General features: G+C 44.3%; 1 protein-coding gene across 3 annotated transcripts in view; it reads left to right on the top strand.

Annotated features, from left to right (window-relative positions):
• Positions 1-23,471, top strand: part of SGMS1 (sphingomyelin synthase 1) — a 75,341-nt gene that overhangs the window by 7,938 nt on the left and 43,932 nt on the right. Inside the window, exons 1-2 of one of the 3 annotated variants that reach the window (XM_052677601.1) lie at positions 233-287; positions 1,127-1,245. The exons of 1 other annotated variant lie outside the window; for it this stretch is intronic. The gene's annotated coding sequence lies outside the window, so the exon portion shown is untranslated. Of the gene's footprint in view, positions 1-232; positions 288-1,126; positions 1,246-23,471 lie in introns of those variants that run through there. One more of the 3 variants, XM_052677603.1, reaches the window with a different exon arrangement.

The following is a 23,471-nucleotide window of genomic DNA, read 5'->3' as shown; positions in this document are numbered from 1 at the left end:
TAAAGACTGAAATTATTCTGCGCTTTGGCCCAAGCTGAGTTTTCACACAAAATCGGGGTTAATTCTGCTTGTTAGTGCCAATTAGTCTCAACAGGAGCCTTTGTGGAGGGGACTCACAGAGCTGACCAAAGTTGATTCCAACCTATTTTCTTTGTTGCTTTCATTTTTATGCATACTAAATTGTCTTCTTGTGTTACTTCTTGCAGTTTCTGCATGCCTGAGGTCTCTGACCACAAAGTGAACTCGAGCTTGTGGGTGAGACCCAAACCGTGAGGATCTGTGCCTTGGTTAGTAGCTTGCAACAAAGGAAATGGCTTACCAAACTGCACAGCTTTCTGCACATAATGTTTTTGACAGTGTCAAAACTTGCTGTTTTATTGTTGTCATGCTCTACGGAATCTGCTAGTGTTTTGTAACATAAACATACTGAAGTTTATGGTGTTGTCTTGTTGCAAACCTACATCTAGTGAACTTAGCAGAAAAGCATTTCTAGAACTTCCAAATCACTTTCTTAAAAGACGGACGTCTTATTTTTACGTATAGTTGGTTCTACATTTGCAGCGCAGATTGAGATAAGCCCCTTGGTGAATGAAGCCACCAATTGAAGCGATGGGCTTGTGCAAGTCAGCCTGTGCTTGGGTATTTCCTGGCAGAGGCCAACAGTGAAACCGCAGCCCAAGGAAACGTGCAACTGGAGCTGTGGGACAGAGAGCCTGTGGAGCTCAGTAAGGACTGGGTACTGAAAAGTGCCTTCATCACAGAATGGCCAGGGTTGGAACCTTGGACCTCAAGGATCATGAAGCTCCAACCATGCAGGGTCACCAACCTCTTCATTTAATATCAGACCAGGCTGCCCAGGGCCCCATCCAACCTGGCCTTGAACACCTCCAGGGATGGACGGGGCATCCACAGCCTCTCTGGGCAGCTGTTCCAGCACCTCACCACTCTCTGTAAAGAACTTCCCCCTGACATCCAACCTAAATCTTCTCTCCCTCAGCTTCAAACCATTTCCCCTTGTCCTGCTGTTATCTACCCTTTCAAAGAGTTGATTCCCCTCCTGTTTGTAGGTTCCCTTTAGGTACTGAAAGGCTGCAGTAAGGTCACCCTATGGCTTTCTTTTCTCCAGGCTGAACAAGCTGCTGCTGAGACAGTGTGGTGGGGCTACCGCCGTTGTCAAGATCAGCAACCAAGTATGTGGAGAGCATACCATCTTTAAGTGAAAAGGGCTTTCAGCTGGAAAACAAGGTACTTTCTTGCAGCTTTTGAGCCGTAACATTTTGAATAGTCCTGTCTTCCAGTTCTGTAACTGAGGGTGATTGAGCTGCGTTGAATTGAGTGTTCTGTTTGAAAGTCTTGCCCTGTTGACTGTCACGATTTTGTCTCTGATGACTGATGTGCTTAATTCCTCATCTTAAGTAACCACTGAAATAACTAGCTAGGGACAGATGTCTATTTTTAAGATAGTATGAACACTGTGAAACTTCAGTGCTAACAGATGATCTGTTGGTAGCTAGATTTCACTTTTTCAGTTAAACTGAGGTCAGGCTGTAGGGAAGCTCCTTATGTTTTATGCTATTCTGATTTTGCAGGGCCACTTAGTGGGGAAGATCCCATAAGATTTGTTTTACTCTCAGCGGCAGAAGGGTTTTCCTACCTTGATCTGCTCCTAACAAAGGGAGCAAGAATGCAGTAGCACCTTTTGAATGTTATGTGCTTCTTTCTTCTTGCTATAACAATTTATAAAGGAATTATTATTATTATTCTCCATTAGTATTGCTTCAACTTTTGGTTTACTGTAATTTTATTTTTGCAAAATATATTTTACAGCTAGGAAGACTCAAGGAAGAAACTTTCTGGCAGTATCTGTAGGAGTTGCATCTCTTTACTGTGCAGATGCTGCAATCTAAATCTTGCTTTCGTATCTCTTGGAGCTAAAATAGTTTTGGATAAACAAAGCATTTCACATACTGTATGAAGCACTTGCAGGCTGCCCCCTCCTGGAATGCAGCCACCAGGAATGCTGCAGGCGAACAAGGAGCCCTGGCATAGCTGAGGGCTGGAAGTGGGCTGCTTGGGGCAGTGTGTCAGATGCAAATGTTCATTTTGATCAGAGTACTACAATCCAAACCATTTTCTAAAGTGGAAAACTTCTGTATCCTCCAACCAGCTTTATTTTTGTATGAAATGGCTGACAGCAATTTTTTCTCCCCCAAATTGTCACCAAATATTGCTGCACAGCATCTACGCGGAGCTAAGACATGTGATGTATTCCTGCAGTGTGCTTGAGGAATGCCATCTTGACAGCCTGATCAGGTTCTGCTCTAGAAAAACAGACCAGGAGTGATGGCAGCAGTGTGGTTAGGAAGAGGCCTGGTGAGTACAGTTTAGCACTGGGTGTTTGGAGACATGGGTGTGCACTCATCACGATCAGTCGTGCTGCTGCTTGTGATGCTTGAGGATCTTAGTGCTGCATCTTAGGAATGGTGGAGGAACCTGTTTCAATATAAGTTTTCTTGTGGAGGAAACTCACATTTCTGGTATTTGCTGTTTTGTGGGAAGAAGGGTGTTCTCAGACATGTTCTCCCATGTGTTATTGCAGTGTGTTCTCAACCTGTGGATTGTAACCCGGCTTCTGTTTGTGAGAGATCTGAGGGGGAAAACCAATGCCTTGTGACAACTTGAGAATTAGGTAGTGGTGTGAACGTACCTGCTTGAATCTGTGATTAGCCTAGAAACCAGGAAATTCCTTTCCACCCATCTACTTGGGAGATGGGAAGCAGCAGTGAGCGGAATCCCAAGCTGTGCACAGTGGCACGTGGGCTCCCCATCAACACCACAACAGACATGTTGGACCCTTTGCAAGATGATGCTGTGGACAGAGTTTTAATGGAATCAAGGGGAGCTGAGCAAATATTTGGATAAGACAGTCCTGGAGGGTTCTAAATACAGACTCGGGAAATCCCTTGGCTGAAAGCAGTCAGAGGTTCAGATGGAGTGAGAGTGCATGGCTCAGCTGCTTTTACACATTGATTGGACTGGCGCAGTGGAACAGTTGTGAACTTGTTTTGTTATACAGGGATGGGGAAAATAAAAAAACTGAAGCTTGTGGTGACTGGTGACAGGGCTAATAATAGTAGAGATGAATGCCAAACTTAGTGCCTCATAGCAGCACCAAAGGGAATCTCTGCAAAAAGTACTCCCAGATATTGCATGCATTGGCTTCAGCCTGGAGGAACTGTGAGAGCAATACTTTGTGGTTTTTTTAAGCCAAAGATGGGAACGGCTCAGGAGGAAGAGCCATAGGTCTACCTGGATATTGGCAGCTTCCAGTTTTCTGTTTTACAGCTTTTGATGGTGAAGCTTCCTTGGGTGGCAAGGTGAAATCAAAAAGGAGGCAGAAATGGAGTGGTTGCTCAAGCACTGTGTATGTGGCACTATTAGCTGTTCTGTATCATCACGATTGTCTTGTAAATATGCTCTGTAGAAGAGGCCCATGTACAAAGTATTGAACAATATTTTAAAAGCTAATGCATTCATCTTTAAGCCAAGAAGTCTCCTTTATGAATTTTATGTAAATGTTGCTAACATTTTTGCTGAGCACATTTTTGACTATTTGGAAGATATTTAACTGCAGCAATAACATAGAGAAGGCTGCTTGAAAGCATTTTTGGTAGGGGGAAGTGGAGAATGCTGATGGTTTATTTTTGTTTTGTTTATTTCCAAGAAACTTCCCAGCACATATGCTGTCCTGTTAAGTAGCCCTGGCATCTCTGCTCGAGAAAACTATTGGCATCCAGTAGTACTTCTGGAATTGAATGCACTGAGCACAGTGCACCCTGTGTCCTCGCCGGGTAGCTGACAAAGCAGGCATTCAGTCACCACTGCAGGATCATGTTCCCAAAAGTGAATCTGACTAGCATTCTAACCCTGCTAGAGCTGAAAACCAGCACAACTGGTCTGGTTTTGTGATGCACTTGTTTCTTTTAACCTCTCCAGGTTGCAGTCTGTAATTGAGCTCATCACAAAACCAACCTCGAGTACTGAATGGTAAGTGGTGTCACAAAGTCCAGTAGAAACATTGAGGCCTTCTGTTGGAAGGGAAAGTGATGCCTTGCTGTTTTGTGTCAATTCTTCATTGTAAGGATGCAAAGATGAGACGTGTTCAATGATCTGTTGTTTTCAAACGTGTGGAAATGGAAAGAGCGAAGTTTAAAGTGACATAGTTTGTTTTTGAGTCAGCTTTATCTCACAGCCAAAAGCATTTCTGTCATGAGCTTAATAGAAATTCTGATGCACAGTATTGCTTTTCAGTAGAGATGAACCATTTCTGTCTCCATCCTCTTAGCCCCATGTGGCCCATGCGTGGCACAGAGTACTCAGCTCGCAATCAGTCTTCCTTCAATTTCTAGCAGCCAAAGCACGTACAGACCGATGGAAAATGATCCAGATAAGCAGTCAATCACAGGTTTGGTGGGTAGAAATAAGCAGTGTTGTTCAAAGCGGTTATCACTACTGACAGAAAATGGGGAAACTCCAATCTTGTTACTGCATGTTCCAAGAGCAGCAGCTTCCTTGTTGCTAAAAGCTTTGCCTTGTGAACACGCTGCATATTACACAGAAGGTCATGGAATGAAACAAAGGCCTGTAATTTCCTGGTTGTTTCTGGGGAAGAGGCATGTTATCTTTTTACGTGGATTTCCTGATTGCAAGTTGAGGGAACCCTTGGTGGGTTTGCCAGTATTCAAGGTGTGTACATTTTGGAAGCTTGTTTAGCAGCAGACAGTGCATCATTCAGAAAGCTGTTATCATAGAATCATAGAATTGTTTGGGTTGGAAGGGACCTTTAAGATCACCTAGTTCTGACCCCCTGCTATAGACAGGGACACCTCCCCCTAGAACAGGTTGCTCACAGCCCCATCCAGCCTGGCCTTGGGTGGTTCCCGGGATGGGGAATCCACAACTTCTTTGGGCAACCTGTTCCAGCGTCTCACCACCCTCACATAAAAGATTTCTTACTAATATCTAGTCTATATCTACCCTCTTCCTGTTTAAAACCATTTTCCCTCATCCTCTCACTACCTGCCCTTATAGAAAGTCCCTCCCCAGCTTTCCTGCAGGCCCCTTTCAGATGATGGAAGGCCGCTATAAGGTCCCTGTGGAGCATTCTCCAGGCTGAATAGCCCCAGCTCTCTCAGCCTGTCAGCAGGGTCTCACCCTGTTACAACAGGATACCTTGAGATGAGCATCAAAGCTGAGACTTTTACAAATACTGATTTGGAAAATATGGTCTGTCTAAATAATGAGACCTCGTGTTTCTGTAACATGCGGTAATTATCCAGGCAGGTCCACTCTGAATAAAACACTGAATATGCTGAAAACTACCAGGCTGAATTAGTTCATATGTTCCCTCTCTTTTTTTTTTTTTCAAATGTTTTCCAATGTAGTAATAACTTGTTTTATTGTAATTGACTGCTGTTAGTTTCACTGAGAGAGGAATGGTGATGCTGGAAACAGTGGAAGGGACCAACCATTTCATGTGAGTGGGATTGTTGTTTTTTGTACGCTTGTGATTTAGTCTTGTACGTTGTGACCTAAAAGGAAATCCAGGCAGTGGTCAAAGGGTGTTTGGGGGCTGATTAGTTCTCAGTGGATGCTGTCTTTTCTGCCTATGACTTCTGTGTCTGCTGTAGTTCAGTAAGGCACTTAAACATTTTGGCCTCTTAACTGGTGTTGACACTTCTAAAAGCCATGCTTTGTTAATAAACATAATCAAGATGTGGTGTGTTATTTTTGCTGGCATTATGCAGACTGGAGTACTGGGTGTGCAGATGTCTCAGCTGTGAGAATGAGCCCAGTTGTGTCCTTTCACAGAAGTGCAGAACCATTTAATAGATGTGGAAGTGCTTGCTGCAAGCATCATCTTCTATTCTGTGAGATCTCTTCAGGGGCTCAGGTGCTGAGGTAATCCTGTGAATAAATCTTGCTGCTTCACAAGACTTTGTTGCCATTGGTCGTAACCCTAACACCTTTCTTTGGGTTTTGGGAAATTAGGGCTGGTTTTAGCAGCATGTCAACTGCTGTGCTAATTTCTTCCCATGCAAAAAAGCTGAAGGGAATGTAACACTTTGTTGAGTAGTGATTAAAAACCCAGTGTGTAGCTGTGAGCAGTTGCCTCTAAAGCTTCCTAAAATGGAAACAGGAGCCAAAATACTTCGCCTTTTGTAAACAAAGTCAGAAGAGTAAATTGAATGTAAGCTTAAAATATAGCAGCAAGATGCCTTTCCCAAGGAGCAGTTGGCAGCTGGTTAATCCAACCTCTGCAGACGTTCCTGATCTTGCTGTTTGTGCTGGAGAAGGGTGTAGGAACAGCCCACTCACACCACATTTGTAGTGCTGCTGCTTGCGTGTACTTGTTGGGTAGGAAGAGGAGAATCCCCGTCCCCACATCTTCATGTCTGTGCTTTGCAGACAGAGCTGACATACAGGACAAGGAGGAATTCTGTGGCTTTGATAGTGGCTCATAGTTACAGCTCTCTGAAATTGTTTCAGCTGTTGGTTCGCTTACAGTTCTGCATGAATGATCATGGTGGCAGCGTTCGCCTATAAAACAATTGAATGTTAATGGAAGGGATTGCATGCTCTTTGTGGAAGTCCTGCAGCATCTGCAAGCAGCTATCTATTTAAATGCAATAGTTAGAAGTGCAGGTTCAGCCCTGAGCCTGCCTAGAGCCTGAGGTGGATGTGCATGCATGTACCTGCTGCTGCAGTGCATTGGGTCGGACCATGTGAAATGGTGCATATAAAGTAAATGAGCTACACAGAGTGTTTGAGTAGCATGAAAACAACAATATCTCTTCTTCATCTTCAAAAATCAGGAACTCCAAAACCATCAAAATGCCCCCTTGCTGATGCTTCTGGGTTGCTGCAGATATTAAAACCAAGTGGTACCATGGAGCTGAATGCTGTCATCCCACGCTGAAGTGGAGGTGGGCTTCTCATGCCATCGCAGCTTGCTATTGCTTAGCAACTCCAGAAATGAGCTACTTCCACAGAGGGGCTGGAGCATGCTTGTGGGGAGCCAGGTGCAAGGTTTGGCACCTGTGGCTCCATGGCACAGAAGCTGTTTCTGCTCTGGGAGGAGCAGGAGGTGGAGGAGCTTGGTGTGCCAGCCTGGTGAGTTAGATAAGGGAGGCCTTAATTTCTGAAAAGCACACACTGTGTGTAATACATCGAATCATAGAATCACCAAGGCTAGGAAAGACCTTCGAGATCAAGGATCAGTTTGCATAAAAAGAACTGCGTGGCTGTGTGTGTGCCACAAGCAGGCAGAATGAGCTTTATCAAAGCTTGCCACAGCTGAGAGCAGTGACAGAGCACCACTGTGACTTCAGAGGTGAATGGAGTTCAGCGTTGCTGTGAATCACTCCTGCTTTCCTGTATGTAGCTGGCTCTCAAATAATTGGGTTTATGCTCCATTATAAGGATCAGTGTATTCTGGAGGAGCAGGCAGACTGTGCTGGGAGCCTTGTGCCTGGATGCAGACAGTGTTACAGCAACTGGTGAGGGGTTTCCAAGCTTTGTAAGCTTGGCAGGTGAGCATGCAGTAGGGGAATACGGTGTGCTTGGGAGGGTCCCTGCTGCCGGGAGATAAGGCTCAGTCTTTACTGGACGTGTGTGGGTGGTGCTTGGGTTCGAGGCCCTGTGCTGGGTCAGCAGGTACCTGATGGCATGCTGCCATTGTCTCCAAAGTGCTTCCATGAAACAGTCTTGAAAATGAGCCAGGAACATCATGTAAAACCTAAATACAGATTTCCAAGCAATCCTAGATCAAACTGGGTGGGAATCACTGATTGCTTTCTCCTGGGGGTGGCCTGTGTTCAGTTCTGCTTCAGCAGGAGGGATGGAATTTTTCCCCACTAGTGTTTGGATGGAAGTGTCTGAGCAGCAGCTCTCTAACAAGTGTGAGGGGAGCAGGGCCATCTGTTTCTCTTATCTGAACACAGTGCTGAGCTGGCCCTGCCTTTCTGCTTCTTGACAAGTGGCAGAACTCCAGTCTCCCCATTCTGGTCTCCCTCAGAAAGCGCAGGGCTGAATGACAAGCACATTCCTTCCTATCTGCTGCTGTCAGCCCTACCATTGGCCTGTGCACAAGCTTGATGAGAGCTTGTGTGTTAAGGGACTGAGAAAAAGCCTGTTGCCATTGTGCTACCCTTGGAGGATGCTGGTCGAGCAGATTTTAGTTTTACATTTTGTCTTTGCTTTGTTGTGAGCGCTTTCTTTCCTGTAAGTGAACTTGGTTAGCTTGAAGACCACCACAGAAAGCTTTCAGTCCTCCTGTACTTCCTTTGTGCCAGCTCAGCAGTTACCTCATTTGTCATACCTGGTTCTCAGCCTAGGTGACTTTACCAGCTCCTCTCAGAGAGTATTTGGGGATATATTTCCTTCCAGTCTTTTCTCCCTTCGCGCAGTGCCGTGCCCCACAGGATGGGGCGCAGGAAGTGCTCCAGACCCCTCTAGATGCGACAGATGCTGCTGTGGAGCTTGTATGGCATGAGAGTCTTCTGTTTCCATGTCCGTGGGGATATACTCTTTAAAATAGCTGCCTATGTCATGGCAGTGCATTACCATATATCCCATCTACGGGTAGACCTTGAGAGAATCTTCATGTTACAATCCTCCTAATGTTTTTAATAGGAGGCTGGCCAGTAGCCCTGCTGTCTTAATCTGCAGTGACTTGTTTTTTACAGTGACCTTCTGAGGACGTGAGCAGCAGCCAGCTGCAGGTCTTCTGGGCTGTCATGGTCACAGTGAGCTTCTAACCCAATAAGCTGAGCACTCTGTGCAGGAAAGCAATTCCAAGTAAGCAAGTAAATTTTGCGTTTTGAAGGGTTAGTGTTTTGGAGCAGTATACTTTTCAATATGTTGTTTACTGTAAACTGATACTAAATGTGACCTGGATTTGGATGCATTCTCGTTTTGTACTTAAATGGATGAGTATCCATTTTGCTTTGGATTAATCGTTTTTTGCATGTGTACCAGTGGCAGCCTTCAGTGCTGGCAGCAGCCTATGGTCCTCACTCAGGTAGCTGTAACAATTGACTTCATGTCTTGCAGCTGTATGGCTGTTTCTTTTGGCACTCGTACTAGCTGGGTTTTCTGAGTGAGCCAGAATCCTGAATCTGAGTGATTCAGAATCATTGCTTGCTAGCAAATGTAGAATGATTCAGTCCATTTTCTGTTAGCTTAGATATTGCTTGTGCCAGCCTGGCAATTTCCATTCAAGAAAACAGTCCAACTCCAATACTGAATTGTAAAATCTTAGAAGTCAACTGAAAGATGGGTTTGGTCAGTCCCTTTTCTTTCCAGTTGAGGTCAACTAAGAACAAAACTTCAGAGGATGTAACTTATATGGATGTGGTATAAATACCACAAAAAGACTGCTTATAAGGCAATCTTTGCCCCTTTGGTTGTTGAAATCAGAGTGATCTATAGAGTGGGTGACACAGACAGGTGGAATGCCCGATTTCTGTTCCTGTTTCTGACTTCAACATAAATAAATTGACCTGCACTGAGAAAAATAAACTGGACATCTTCCTTTTCTTGTTGCTTGTTGTTATGGTTTTTTTTGTTGTTGTTTTTTTCCCCCTTTCAGTAATGCTTTGAAGCTGCCCAAGGATTTGTTGAGGGGCATCTTTTAAGGTTCTTTTATTGATGGGTTGGGTCTGATCTGTGCTGAAAGGCTTCATGACTAATGTAAGAACTGGAAAATGAAAGCAAGAGCTATTGAACTGTAGAGATGTTTGAGAAAGAATGTGGTTTTTAAAGCAGTTATTTGTTGATGTGTAACATGAGCAACTAGCACATTGAATAAAACAAGGCATTGGTGCCCACAGCCTTTGGCTAGGAAAGTGCCTTTTCTCAAGAAGTGCTTGAAAATGGGTGAGACTAAACTGGCTGGTCCTGAGCAGCTGCTGTGAAGGACAGAGCAAAAGAGCAGCTCTCTGTTGTGGTTCTTCCTAATCCAGTTGTAATTCTCCCTACGAGCGCCCCGAGCAAACCTGGTTTTAGGTAGACTGGGTTTAGTCCCTCTCCTACTGCAATCACAGGGCAGCATGCCTGTAAGTCTCAAGTGCTGTAGAATAAATATTGGGTAGTGTTTCTACAGATACCATCAACAATACAGCCAGTAAACAGAAATAATGAGAAAAATGTGACCTAAAATCAAAGCTGCTAAAAAGAAGGAGTTGTGTGTGTGTTGCATGTAAGGTTAATTGTTCTGGGCAGGAGTTAATTCTGTCGTTGCTGCTTTCTGAAAGCTGGCATCTGTGTGGTGGCTGTTCTAAACGTGAAACCCGAGGTTGTTTCCATCAGTCCTGAAAAATTCTTACCTTTGCTTCACCAGCTGTACAAACACTGAGAGCTGAAGGCACTTGTGCCTGACAGCAGAAGCTCCTGTCGCTGTATTGATTCAACCTTTCTTTTCTCAGGGCTCAGTACACAGACCCGATGAATAACTGAGTAATCTATTACTTAAGTTGATTGCAGCTTAATAGGGGTTGAACATATGTAGGTGTAGTGCAAAGCTGCTTTATTCCCACCATCTGAGAAAAATTCAAACTGAGCACTGTTGGAGATGCAGCATGCCTTTTTAATTCATGTTGAGAAGTTCCTTACAGACACCTGCATACATTCGAGGTCAGATTTGTGTGCTTGTCTCACTGTATAGCAGTGTACTTTCCAGTGCTGCAGGGTAGCAAAATACATAGGTGGCTCCTTGCTGAAATCCAGGGGTCTAATATCATGGAAATGAAGGTACTGCTGGCTCTCAGTGGTTTTTCTTTTGTGGATTGGTCGCAAAAGCATCCCTTTCCTCAACTGTTAGCTTTGCACAACTTGAGCCTTAAACTAATCCAGGGAACCTCTTGTAGGAACAGAACTTGTTGTTCAGCTTGATGCTGAACTTGCTTGCTGAATTTCTTTTAAATTGAAACTTGCTCTCCATGCAAGCAAATGATTGCTGGATGTGTGCAAAGCAGTATTTTAGGGCTGGAACTTAATTTGTCTTAACGAATTTTGTTAGGTTAATTTTGCTGGTACCTACTGTGCATAACTCCATGGAACAGAGCCTCAAGGTGTTTGTGTCACCATGTGCGATGGTGGGGGGAGCACCATCTAGCTGATCTCTAATTTTATATTTGTCTTTCTGTAAAGATTTCTGCTGAAGTTGCCTGTTTAAAAACAGATAAATGTGTATGCATCTAGCTAGGACTTGAAATGGTTGAAATTAAATTCCAGCACGGGCTACTTGGTAGTTAACAGCCATAGAGGTTTTCAGCTCAGATCGACGTTTAAAAAACCCAGTGAAATGTCAGATGCATGGGAAATGATCTCTATGAAAACCGCCTTCAGTAGTTTCTGGGTGTTGGCCTGCACACGTGAGAGCGCCTTGGGGATAGTGATTAGTCATGTAACTGCCTGCAGATAGGTTTTTTGGTGCAAATGGGGCTTTGTGGTGCTGATGTTTAGGGGATTACTTTGCTGCCAGGAATGCCTGAGCTCGGAGCTGCTGCGTAATTCTGTCCTTGCTGACTCCCTGCAGTGGCACCGGACCAACCTCCAGGAAGATTCTTCTCAGCTCTGCTTTGCTCCCCTGCTGCCCTGCCCCTGCTTTTCCCAGTTGCACACAAGCTGTGTGCATCTGAATTCCTGTACAAGTGGAAGCAGCGAGTCGGCGCAGCAGGATTTGCAGGTGGCTCTGGTTCTAAGGGGTACACAGTACCTGGAAATATTGAGATCTGATCTGTGCAACTGCTGCTTCTGCTATATTGTGCACCCAGGGGGTAAGTCCCAGAGAGGAGTGATGGTTCATTATCATGGCAGTAATTGGAAAACAAAGGTTTAACTTGAGTTTGAAACAGGCATTTTGTGCATCCTTTGCTCAGATGGATCTCATTTGACCCCGGTAGCTTCCCTGGCCTCTGCTGCTTATTAAATAGAATAGCTGACTCCTAAGGAGCAAAGGAGCACCACAAGCAGGATGCTGTCAGTTTCATCCTTGTTTCCTCATTCAAATCCTTAAAACGTGGGGCTTGGGAGAGGCGAAGGGTGCGACAGCAGGAAGTGACTGCAGTTTATGGAAATAAGCCACACCTGCCTGTAGTTAGTCTCTAATTTGTAGAGTGCATCTTCTTGCCCTGCACTGTATTTTACTGTGTTAGCATAGAACTGGCCCTCTGTGCTGGCTCTGAGTTGCTCTGGGGCTGGTTCATGGCTTACAGGAGGCAGAGATGAGGCTTTCTGCTTTGTGCCCTGTTTCCTCGTGTTCCTTTTGTTTTTTCCTGAATTTCTTTTAAGGTTCCCAGTTTTCTGTTGGGGTTTGACATCCATCATGGGCAAGCATCAAAACTTCTGGTAGCTACCTTCGTGTCCTGCTTGTGGAGTGGATGTACAGATGTGTGTTCTCCGTCTGAAAGGCACTCAGTGACAGCTTTATGGGAACTTTTTTCACTTCCTTTGGAAGGAAAGGCTGAGCTTTAACCTGGGGCTGCTGCCTGTTCCCCTAGCTCTTAGCAGGCAGGTAAAATTTCAACTACGATGTTACTAACAGCAAATGTTATTTGGTGTTGAAGTCATGCTGGAAGTGGTTCAAGATGGGTGTATTTGATTTGTATTTGGGGGGAGCACCATCTTGCTGATCTCTAATTTTATATTTTTGCTGCCTGGCTGTGAGTTAGGATTGCAAAGATAAAGCAACCTGGGCTTGCAGTTGTGGGAAACTAGTTCATTCAAAGCCTGTCAGTTCATTTGTTAATTTGTTTTTCTGTGTTCTCGTGGATTTGTAATTGGAAGAAGTTTTTAAACAAAAAGGCTTTTCCTAGCCTTCCTCTGCTCTTCCTGTTTGCAGTGAGTAGTTGAAAGGCTGTCAGCAACTGATTTGACAGGAGATTTGCACGTAGTTCTTAGGAAGCCAAAATGCTATATCTGATGGTTTTTGTTCCATGGTGATAACTGTATAGGAAAGGATGGGTAGAATATTTGGTATTAAAATGCTGAAGGGTGCCTGTCTGGACTGTTAAAGAATGTGTGTGTCCAGACTACAGCCAGGCAGGTTCAAATGCCATCTTGTGTGGAGCATGCTCCTGCCTCTGGGTTCCTCCCTGCCCTTTCCTGGGCTGCAAAGCTCTTCATTTCAGCCACCAGACAGTGATGTACTGTTAAATTCCCCAAGCTTTGCTAATTACTTCTTGGAAAGCTTCTGTAAATACAGCCTTGGGGACGCCCTGACCTGTACAGCATGTCTGGAAGGGCAGCTGGCAGAGAGGTGAAGAACTCGCTTTGCACAAACACTTTTTATTACTCAGATACATTCACTACTCCTGAAGTCGCCTAAGCTGCTTGGTGGAAGCTGTCACTGATCCAGATAAAGTCGATGCCCTCCTTAGCCTAAAATCGGGACAATCTGCATCTGACACACTGTGCCTGTTCTCCCTGTTCTGAAACTGGTTGTCGTGCATGAGGATGTTAAGGAAGCCAGAAGCAGCTGTGAAATGGAGAGCAGTAGGCAGGGTGGATGTAGACTGACAGGTCTGGGCACAGCAGTCAGCAGGGAAAGATGCCCCTTATCAGTTGTGGTACCTCACTTGCTCTTCCTCCTGATGTGTTTTATTTTCCGTGTTTTAGTCTTCTGTGGAGTTTCTGTGAGCAGGCAGCTGAAAATTGGGAACGCAAAAGCACTGACTCTGGTTTTGCATTGTTCTACAATTTTTGGTAATGCTGTCCAAGCCCCCAGACAGTTTCTCTGGCAGACCGACTGCTAAATGGATGATCTAATTCCCAGCCAGTGCTGTGATCTTAAATATCACTGTACATCACAGGAATTACTTGAAAACTGTTGTGTATTCCTTAAGCTGTCAGTATCCTTTCGGCATCCTCTTTGTGCTCTTTCATCTTTAAACACGTGTTCTGAAGCTCAGATAACTTGCCTGTTAGCAGCTATGAGGATGTCTTTTCTCATCTCCTGCTCCTTAACCATAGCTGTACTGGCAGCTTGAAAGCTGTTTACAAAGGAGATGAAGCAAGGAGCTGTGTTGCAGTTGCTGTAGTCGCTGTTTCTCTAAATGTTTTTTTCTTACTCCAGCAATATTCAACACGAGTTCATGTGTGTGCTCAGTGAGGATGTCCGCTTGCTTTCAGCTTGCAAAGCTGGAGTGTCATCTCTCTGGTCGTAACCCTGAAGGACAAATTAATGCTATGGGCAGATCTACCAAAGGTGAGGTGAGGTCCTTAACCACTCCTAGGTGTGAAGCAGTGCCCATGAGGTGGGTTTGGGGGCTGTTGATGAGGGGGTGACTGCTCCAAACTGAGTTCAGATTCTGTAAGTGCTCTATTTTTAGAGAGGTGGTGGCATAGGTAAATTGCATAAGGCATCTTAAGATAATTGCAAAATTGCAGTTTGTTTATAAAAATACAATTTCCGTCCCAGCTTTCCCCAAAGCATTCTGTTGAGAGACAGTTCGTATAATGAAGAGACAGCTCATCAGATTATTAATAGTGTCATCTATTTCATTCTGAATGCTATGTTAAAATAAAGAAATAAAGGAGGTATAGTACAAGGATAACGAACTTAACACTTTTGTGTCTGTTCGTTGACTAAGTTCTGTAGGTTTCAGTTTTACAGACTACATCAGGCAGTACTTCAGCAGCCGGTGAGAAAGGCAGCTTGTCTCTGCGTGGGGGGGAAGTATGTGATGTGCTCAGCTTCTTAACTCAAATGCACCACTGTGTGCACACGAGTGCCTCGTAAAAAGGCAAGGGACAACAGCAGATGAGAGTCATTGTTTGCATTTCTTCACTGTAAAGAAGTGGTTTAATTAGGGAGCTTTAATCAGTCTCTTTCCTCTGAGCATTATTAACTGCAATCCAAACTCAAACAAAAACTGCAGCTCTTAAACTTCTTAAACACAGAATGCAGGTCATTTGGGTTGCTGTTACAACTTAACTCAAGAGCTCTGGTGTTGGTTGCCTTGTGAAAATAGGATACTGCTGGAAAACCTGGTCTGAAGCTAAAAGACAGTGGCTGCTTTGAGAGCTCTTTATCTGGGTTTTATTCTTCTTTTCATCAGTTGATGCTGAAAATGCTTACAGCTCTGTGCATTCCCTGCTGGTGCTTTGCTCCTTGCTGCTGCAGGAAGTGGGCTGCTGGGGCAGTAGGTTTCACTTTGTTGTTCATAGCAGGGTCTGCCAGACAAAGTATTGTGAAACAGGAGGCACTGGTTCTAGCTGGAGGATTTTGTAGAGGCTGTTGAATTGTTACACATCCTAGAAGTGGACAGAAAGTCTCTTTTCACAGATGTTTCTCTTACATAGATCAGCTCCATCTGCTTCCCTTACCTTGATAGAGTAGTTGGTGGGGAGAGGTTGAGTTGAGCTGAGCTTGCATCAGAGAGAGGATGCACAGTAATTCAGGTTAGGGGAAACTTAAGGGGGAGTTCACAGCTTGGCAAGCTGTCACTCTGCTCCTTCCCGGCACAGAAGAGAGAGGCCAAGGAGAGGGTCTTGAGTCAGGCTTCCTGTATCTCTCACCTCCCTGACTGCTGGGGGAGAGTCAGGTGAGCAAAATCCCTCCCGCTGTAAGAGCAGAGCAAGTACCAGACAGCCTCACAATGCTGAATGTGTGCAGGTCTGTGGGGCCCGATGACATGCATCCGGGGTGCTGAAGGAACTGGCTGCTGCGGTTGCCAAGCTATTCTCTGCTGTGTTTGAAAAGTCCTGGCTGTTAGATGAAGTTCCTGGGGAAACATCACTCCCATTTTTAAGAAAGGGAGTTCCAGGGAACTACAGGCTGGTGTGCCTGGGAAGGTCATGGAGAGGATCCTCTTGGAAGAGATGGTTAGGCATGTGTGAGATGCAGAGGTGATCTGAGGCAGCCAGCACAGCTTCACAGAGGGAAGATTGTGCCAGACTCAAAGAGGAGAAATTTAGGTTAGAAATCAGGAGGAAATTCCTTTTACAGAGGACCAAGAGGCCCTGTCGAAGTCTCCCAGAGAAGCTGTGAGTGCTGCTATTCAGCCAGTATTTGCTTCTGCCTGGTAATTTGGGGTTGAGTGAAAATAGAAGCTTCAAAGCAAATCTGTATTGAATCCCATGTTGGGAGAAATTTGCAGTTTGAGGTGCAGAAATCTTGGGGAAAAAATCCACATCCTGGGCAGAAATTTGGAGATGCAGACCTGTGTGTTGGCATGCTGCGCCAGGTATGCATTTTGCACCTGATAAAAGTAAGCTTGTGTCCACTCCACATAAGGTGAAAAATATGTGTGTGCTAAGACATTGATGAAGCTAAATAGGTAATTAATAAAAAAGCTGAATCTTTTCCTCTTTATCCTGGTAGGGGTAGTTTTGCTGGTGCTGTTTTGGGAAGTAACACATGCGGGTGACCAGGACTGTCTTTTTCCAGAAGCACAAGCAGCTCAAGGTGTAGGCTTGACTTAGTTCATAGGCAGCCTGAAGTTATGCTTCCAGCTGAGTGTGGGGTCTGTGCTTTTACCTGCCCACAGCCTCTTCCGCCCTGCCTCCTTGGTTTGGGCAACTGCAGGGCTACTGTTCCCAAAAAAATAAATAAATAAATAAATAAATAATAATAATAATAAATATATATATATATATATATGTTTGCATTAAACACATTTTTGTATCTGTCATTCCTTGTGTCTTCAATGTCAATTGTGCCTCTGTCCCCAAAAAAAGAACAGGCTCAGTGAAGGACAATGGGGATCAAAAAAGGCATGGAGCAGCTTTTGTATGAGAGGAGCTGAATAAACTTCAGCTTGGAGAAGAAATGGTTAGACTGGGGGAAGTGAGAATGTTATGGAAAGTGTGAGCAGAGCATGACTGTACCCAGGCCCTCCCTGCTTAGGTTAAAAATAAGAAATGAAGAAGCAACAAGCTTATAATGGGAAAGCTTTACATTTGGTAAAGCTTTCCTTTCAGTGCTGCACAGGTTGCTGCATGTGCTGTGATGAGGGGTTAAGCGAAGACTGGATAAAACCTCACCTTGGCTGTTTGAAACAGCCTCTTCTGGCTCAGAGAAACGTTACCAAAGCGATGTTTTAGAGGGAGGTAATATCAGCAATGTTAAACTTGCTGCAGAAACGTGAAATTTATTATGTATGGATGTAATTAATACCACTTTGCTCTTTTCAGATACCATCTTGTATTTCTGCTGTCTAGTATGCATCTGGGGCTGCAAGTTGGAGGAACAGATTAAACGTGAGACTTCTTGGCTTCTGCGTGACTTGAGGTTGTTGTTAAGTAATGAAGAACAGATGTGTACTGGCAGAAAATTCAAGTGCTTGAAGATGGGTGTTTAAGAGCAGATGATAACTGAAGTTGTCTTGGATAACTTGTTGCCTTGCTTCATCAAAGATTTTTAGTGGGTGAGGTGGTGCCTGGGGTGAGTCAGGTAGGAGGGGAAACCTTGTACCACATGCTGCAAAGTTTGTTTGCTTGGTTACCATGTGAAACAGTCATACTTCCTGGAGACTTTGGGGCTTTTGCTGGAGCATGAAGCTGAAGCTGCTGAGTATACCCAAAAATGCCCTGAAAATGGAAGAGGCAGTGGTCTGCACACTGGGAAATCTTGGATGATGATAGGCTTCATCCTAAGACATGGATTTAGTGGTTTGCATGGGAACCATGAGAGCTGGTTGGAGTGATTTACCACTTGTCTGATGCTCTTTTCTTGTGATTGCTCACATCTATTGCAGCGAAGTTTGCTTCCATAAAAGCTAGAAAACTATTGGCCTGCTTTCCTTCCTAGTTTATAACACAGTAAGGACAGTATTGCTGAATGTGCTTGGACTAAATTTGCTGGAAGAAACTGGGAAAGCACAAAAAAAATGACTTGGGAAAGCATGTATTTAATGTACAGTGGCAACTGATTTCTAGACAGTTTGATTGAGGTAACTCTCCATCCTTCATTTTTAGCTCCTTGGCTTTGCCACCAGACAGAATAATCTACCTGTGGGATTAGAGCTATTTTGCTCACACTAGGTGAGGATTAGGTTGAAGTATTTTCACTTGCTAAAACTTTTGCAGTGTAACCTGATCTAAAAATAAAATAAAATCCCCCCCACAGCCCAGTTTGGGCTTCCCAGCATAACTTTTCAAAATATATGAGGCATCATCTGGGCCTTTGACTATGCATTTGCTGTTCAGAATATTGAAGCTCATCTGAGAAACTTTGCAAACCACAAATGTATCTCCTGCGTGCATCTGTCAGGCTCTGGAAACTTACTAGGTGATGTTTTTTTCTTACTTCTTAATTTTAAACTCTGTAATCTCTTTTATCCTCGGATTGTTTTATGTGATTTCTGACTTGATCTTTAGTTAGAAATGTCTGACATATCTCGCAAAAGCCCTTGGTTTTATATTTGTATGTGCTGATACTAGTTAGGATTCTGCTTCTTTTGGTTTTCTTTTTCTAGTGTGTCACTTAAACTCGCCACGTGCACTGTTACCAAACCTGTCAGCTCCTGTTGTGCCCACTTCCCTATTACGAGTCCTTCTAAAGCCCAAATATACTTGGCTGAGGGCTGGCCTGCAAACTCCATTTTTGCTTTGGGAGCATCAAGAGCTTTGAGAGACTTGATTAGATGTGACAGACAGAATTGATTTTGCTCACAGATCGCATGTGCTGGAAGAGGCTGCGGTGGAGCTTTGCTGCGTGGCAGGCGTCATGTTTTGCTGTTGCCACTGTTAGACCAGAGCATCAGTGAGCTGCTGATGTTTCAGTTCTGTAGGGACTGAGTGTGAGGAGGGATGGTGCTGGTGAGTCCAGCTGATTCACTGTGATGTATGCTACATGTGGTTATGCTGGGTGAGGGTGAGTGCGACTGGCTCCCCAGCACAGGGGGGCGTGGAGAAGTAGTTCTGTATGTTCTGGCTTCCTGGCTGCAGGGCGGTTGGTTGATCAGTGCAGTCACCTTAGTAGGCTGTTGAGCTGCCATTTGTTGCACTTCTTGTGTTGTCTCATTCAGGTGATAGTGCTGGCTTATCTAACATTGGTTAGAAATGGCTGAGGGTCCCTTCCTAAACTGCCCAGACTTTTTTGAAAATAGAGGAGAGAGAATTGTGCTAACGGAAAAGATCAGAAAATCTGGTGAAGTAATAGAGAGCAGTATAATGGGATATGATACAGAACGCTGATGTAATGCAAATAAAGTGAAGTGTGTGCAGTGGATGAATGTATTGGAAACAAAAACATCATAAGAGAGGTGTGGAGTTTAAAGTCTGCTGCTAAAGATTACTGAAACAAATTACAGGAAGTTTGCTTTTGAGGACAAAATCATCTATGCATTCAGGGAGAGGAGAGTAGCATCTTTGTGTGAGTGCAGGCTTGGTGCCAGAGGATTGCTGCCCAATAAGCAGAGGTTTATGATTTTGGTTATTTAAATAAATGTAGTCAGTAGATGGAGAAGGTGACACCTTCACTTAGATAAGACTGAATGCCATATGAGCTACCTTGCAGCACTTTGTCCCCGCAAAAACCTGTGCTTTCATCTTCATCGTTCCCTGCTGCTCATATTTATCACGCAAGCTTTGCCATGGCCTGTACTTGCTGGGATGTTGTGTCTGAGTCTCTGTGGTCTGTCTCGAGATAGGTAACAAGGAGGTGCTTCCTTCCTCTCTAGTTTCATTATGCTAGAGGAGGCAGCCCGTGGCCCGGCAGTGAGCTTCTCATTTAGGAAGGCTGGAGGTGGCATCTGAGTTGGAGAAGCTGGAGCTGGAGGAAGGAGGACAGCGTGGTGCGCAGCAAAATGAATTAATGTGGGGATCATACATTTAAGTGAGGAACTACATTTGAACTGGCACAAGCAGGCAGCACTTGTTTTTTTTCTCAAGAAATATCTGCAGCTTGCCATGTCCATACCTTTTAGCCAGTATTGTCTCTAATGTCTTTCTAAAATTTTATTATTGCACTTCATTGGTGCTGTCAAGGTTTTTGAATGGGCAGGTGCTGTTAAATGGATATACTTTTTTTTTTATACGTTTTTGCAGTGTTGTGAACATCTTTGTCTGGGGTAACTTTTACATTTTTATTTTTGGAGCCATGGATATGTAGGTTTATGGTTTAAAAGAATTAAGTGCTTAGTAGTTTAAAAGACACAAACAGGGAGAAAGGGCAATACTCTCAAAACAAACCAAACGATTCAAGCAGAACTGGAGCTATGACAAGGCACAGCTTCCTAACAGCAGCACAGACCAGAAACGACTGGGGAGGCGGAGCCCTGGTGCTAACAGCCATTCTCCAAGGAGACTTGCCATGGTCTCCTCCTTTGTTTGCAAAATAATGCAACAGAGGGAAAAATCATAGAACAAAGAGTCAACTCTGCCATCTGTTGCCATTAGTGATGTTTTCATATGGTAGCTGTAGTGGGTGCATGTGAAATGGGGAATACTGGCTGGTGCCTTTGGGTTTCTGTCTGAGTCATGGTACTGCCGTGTCCTGTTAGCTGGTCCCATAGGTGTGCATACAAGTATGTTTGCATTGTAGCTGTGCTTGAACCCAGCTACAAAACGAATGTTGAGACATCCTGTCAGGATCTGTTGGCTCCCATATAGCTCTTAGACTATCCCCACAGCCTTTGCAAAAGGACCTTGGGAAGAGATGTGTAGCATCTGAATTAGAAAGGCAGAAGATCACCTTCTGGGGAAGTAAGATTAGGAGAGGACTCAGTTGGACCCAGACAGGTAGGGATGATTCCCCACAGATCACCCAGGCACTTGCATGGACATCATTTGCCATTTCTCTGTCTTCATGCACACACTCCTGACTTGCAATATGGGAATTTAACTTTTGTAATATGGGAATTTAAATTTTGTAAGGAATGTGCTTTCAGGTAGAGGGTAGAACAAAGCAAGATGCAGCTGTTAACTGACAGCTCCTCTGGCTCAAGTGGAAGAGTCCATTGGTTTCTGAAAGCACAGAAAGATGTCACACAGCTTGTGGGATTCCATTGGTATGTATGTGGTGAGTTTGTAGGTGTGGAGGGGAGAGCTGGAGCAAGGAGGAATTGTTTGAACAGGTGATGATTTGGAACAAGTGAATACTGTAGACTATAATAAATACAGCTAGTTGCGCCAGAATTTTGAGACCCAGGAATCCTGCTTCTCACTGCTCTTTTCTGGACACAGTTGACCAGGGAATAAATGAAGATGCTGACATGGTCAAAATTACTGGGGGAAGCCTTATATGGCACAGTGCTAACAGCAAGTGAGTCATATCCTTGTAGGCAGCTGCTTCATGCAGGGGCTGGCCAGTTTTCTTTCTTTTGTTTAGTTTCCTGTTGGCCTCATAACTCTTCTAAGTGCAACAATGAGCTGGCTGGGTTGCACCTAAAGAATTACCTCTGTGGGAATGGAAATGAAGAACAAAGCCACTGTGTCCAATAGATCTACTTCTTGCTTTTCAGCCTTTAATAAACCTTTACCAGGGAACCTTTACGATCAGCATTCATTTAGAATCATGGAATTGCTCAGGCTGGAAAAGATCTTAAAAGATCATCAAGTCCAACCACTACCCAACTGTAGTACCCAACTCTAACAACCCACTACTAAATCATGTCCCTGAGCACCACGTTTTTGCTTTTATTATTGTTGTTTGTTTAAGAGATGCATGATGGCTGCAGAAACTTCCCTTTTTATTTGCTTAGTTGTATAGCAACTGTGCTCTTCAGCTGTGATCTGAGCACCATGAGAAACTAGGCAGCACAATGACTTCCAAAGGGCTGCGGTGAATATGTTGGTATTGACAGCAATTCATAAATAACGTCAGTCTTTTCTACTGAAATCTTCATGAGTTCATAAAATCATTGATTCTGGGAAGGCCTGTAGCCTTTCTTATCCAGAAGGAAAAGCCACTGTGTCCACCTGAGTCATTCTGTCCTGTCACATAATGTACTTTAGGAATTAATGCAGTTATTTTTGTCACTAGGTGAATGATCCAAAGTTACGGTGAGGTTCTGTTGTGAGAGCCTGCCATGAGAAGGCTGGCTTGTCCTGCAGTGGTCCTTTGGCAGGAATTACACTTCTCTGATTTGGGATCACTCAGAAACTACCTGTAGGGACTGATGATAGCTGCCTGCTTCTTTGAGGCAGATTTTCTCTGTTGACTGTATTTTCTTCCTGTAGCTTCTGATCCCATATACTTCTATGTGTGTGTGTCTGTGTGCATCAGTTCCTTTCTTTCTAATACCCACTCTAGCCCTGCGGCTTCAGCAAAATGTTCATTATGACACAAGCTGCTCTGCAGGGTCGATCAGTGCAGCAGTGATGTGCTGGGCTTCTCAGTGTCCCTGTCTGTTTCACAGAGCAGCGGCTGAGTGTGAACATCAGATACATCTGTTGGCTGGAATGCTGCTCTTGTAGCAGAGCTCTCGTTTCTGGGGAAGGCTGCTGGCTTTGCAGGTGGGTTGGTGCATACAGACCACACAACTTTGCTGGCTGTCTGTTCTAATCAGTAAGCAGCCCTGAAACCCACTGCACAGAACTCCTAAGGAACAATCTTACCTACTTTTCACCTAAATGGGCTGGTGAATATGTCAAAAAGATGAAACAGATGCAGAGGCTCAGTGTTACCAGCCTGTGGGGGGTAGGGTGCTTTTGTTCATGAAAGCAGGTCATGGCAGTGTTACATACTGAGAATCCTCCCTGTTGCCTGAAGCCTGAATTGGGTGGTGTCTGTGTGGTGATGGCTGCTAATGGTGGTGTTAAGCAGCATGTTAATTGACCGAGGATCACCGGGAGCAGTTTGGTTCTGGAGGACAACCTACGTTCAGCTTTTGCAGTAGAGCTGGAGGCAGCTGGGAGTTGAAGGCCAGAGACTTTCCTGCTTGCCATCACTTGACATAGCTCTCCCCATCCCAAGGGTGCTCCATGCACGAGAAGCAAAACGCCTGCTGTAATGAAATCCCAGTGACAATATGCATTATAGAGATAGTGTTGCTGATGCTTTTATGGCACTGAGGAGGTGAGTTGATCTGTAATTAGCATTCTCTCTTTTTCTTTGCAAGTCTGGGGAGTTGTGTGGTCATCAGTATGTTAGGACTTTTGTTATCTTGCACAAGCCCCATCAGTGATGGTTGTCCCTGTCTCATTCTTCTTGCTTTCTTGAAAAAGTTTCATCCTTCAGCTTGTAGACACAATTCAGAGCACTTGTGGAATAGAGGGGTTTTTAAACTGTTGGTGTTCATTGAAAAGGTGATGTTCAAGATAATAATAAAACACACAAAAACAAAACAACTGAGCAAAACGAAACAACAACAAAAAACAACAGCACCGAAACACATAAAACAGGCAAGAGAAGTGGAAGCTGTAAGAGAGATAAAAGGAATCTGATAATACCAAGCAGTCTGATGAAACTTTGAACTAGTGTTTTAATGTTTCCTCTGTGTCACTGTGGGAAGAAAAGACCC

This window comes from Tympanuchus pallidicinctus, unplaced genomic scaffold, assembly GCF_026119805.1.
Source record: "Tympanuchus pallidicinctus isolate F22 unplaced genomic scaffold, pur_lepc_1.0 scaffold16, whole genome shotgun sequence".
Classification (NCBI taxonomy): Eukaryota; Metazoa; Chordata; class Aves; order Galliformes; family Phasianidae; genus Tympanuchus; species Tympanuchus pallidicinctus.
The sequence above is the reverse complement of the archived record's forward strand: the minus strand, read 5'-3'. Positions and strand labels throughout refer to the sequence as shown.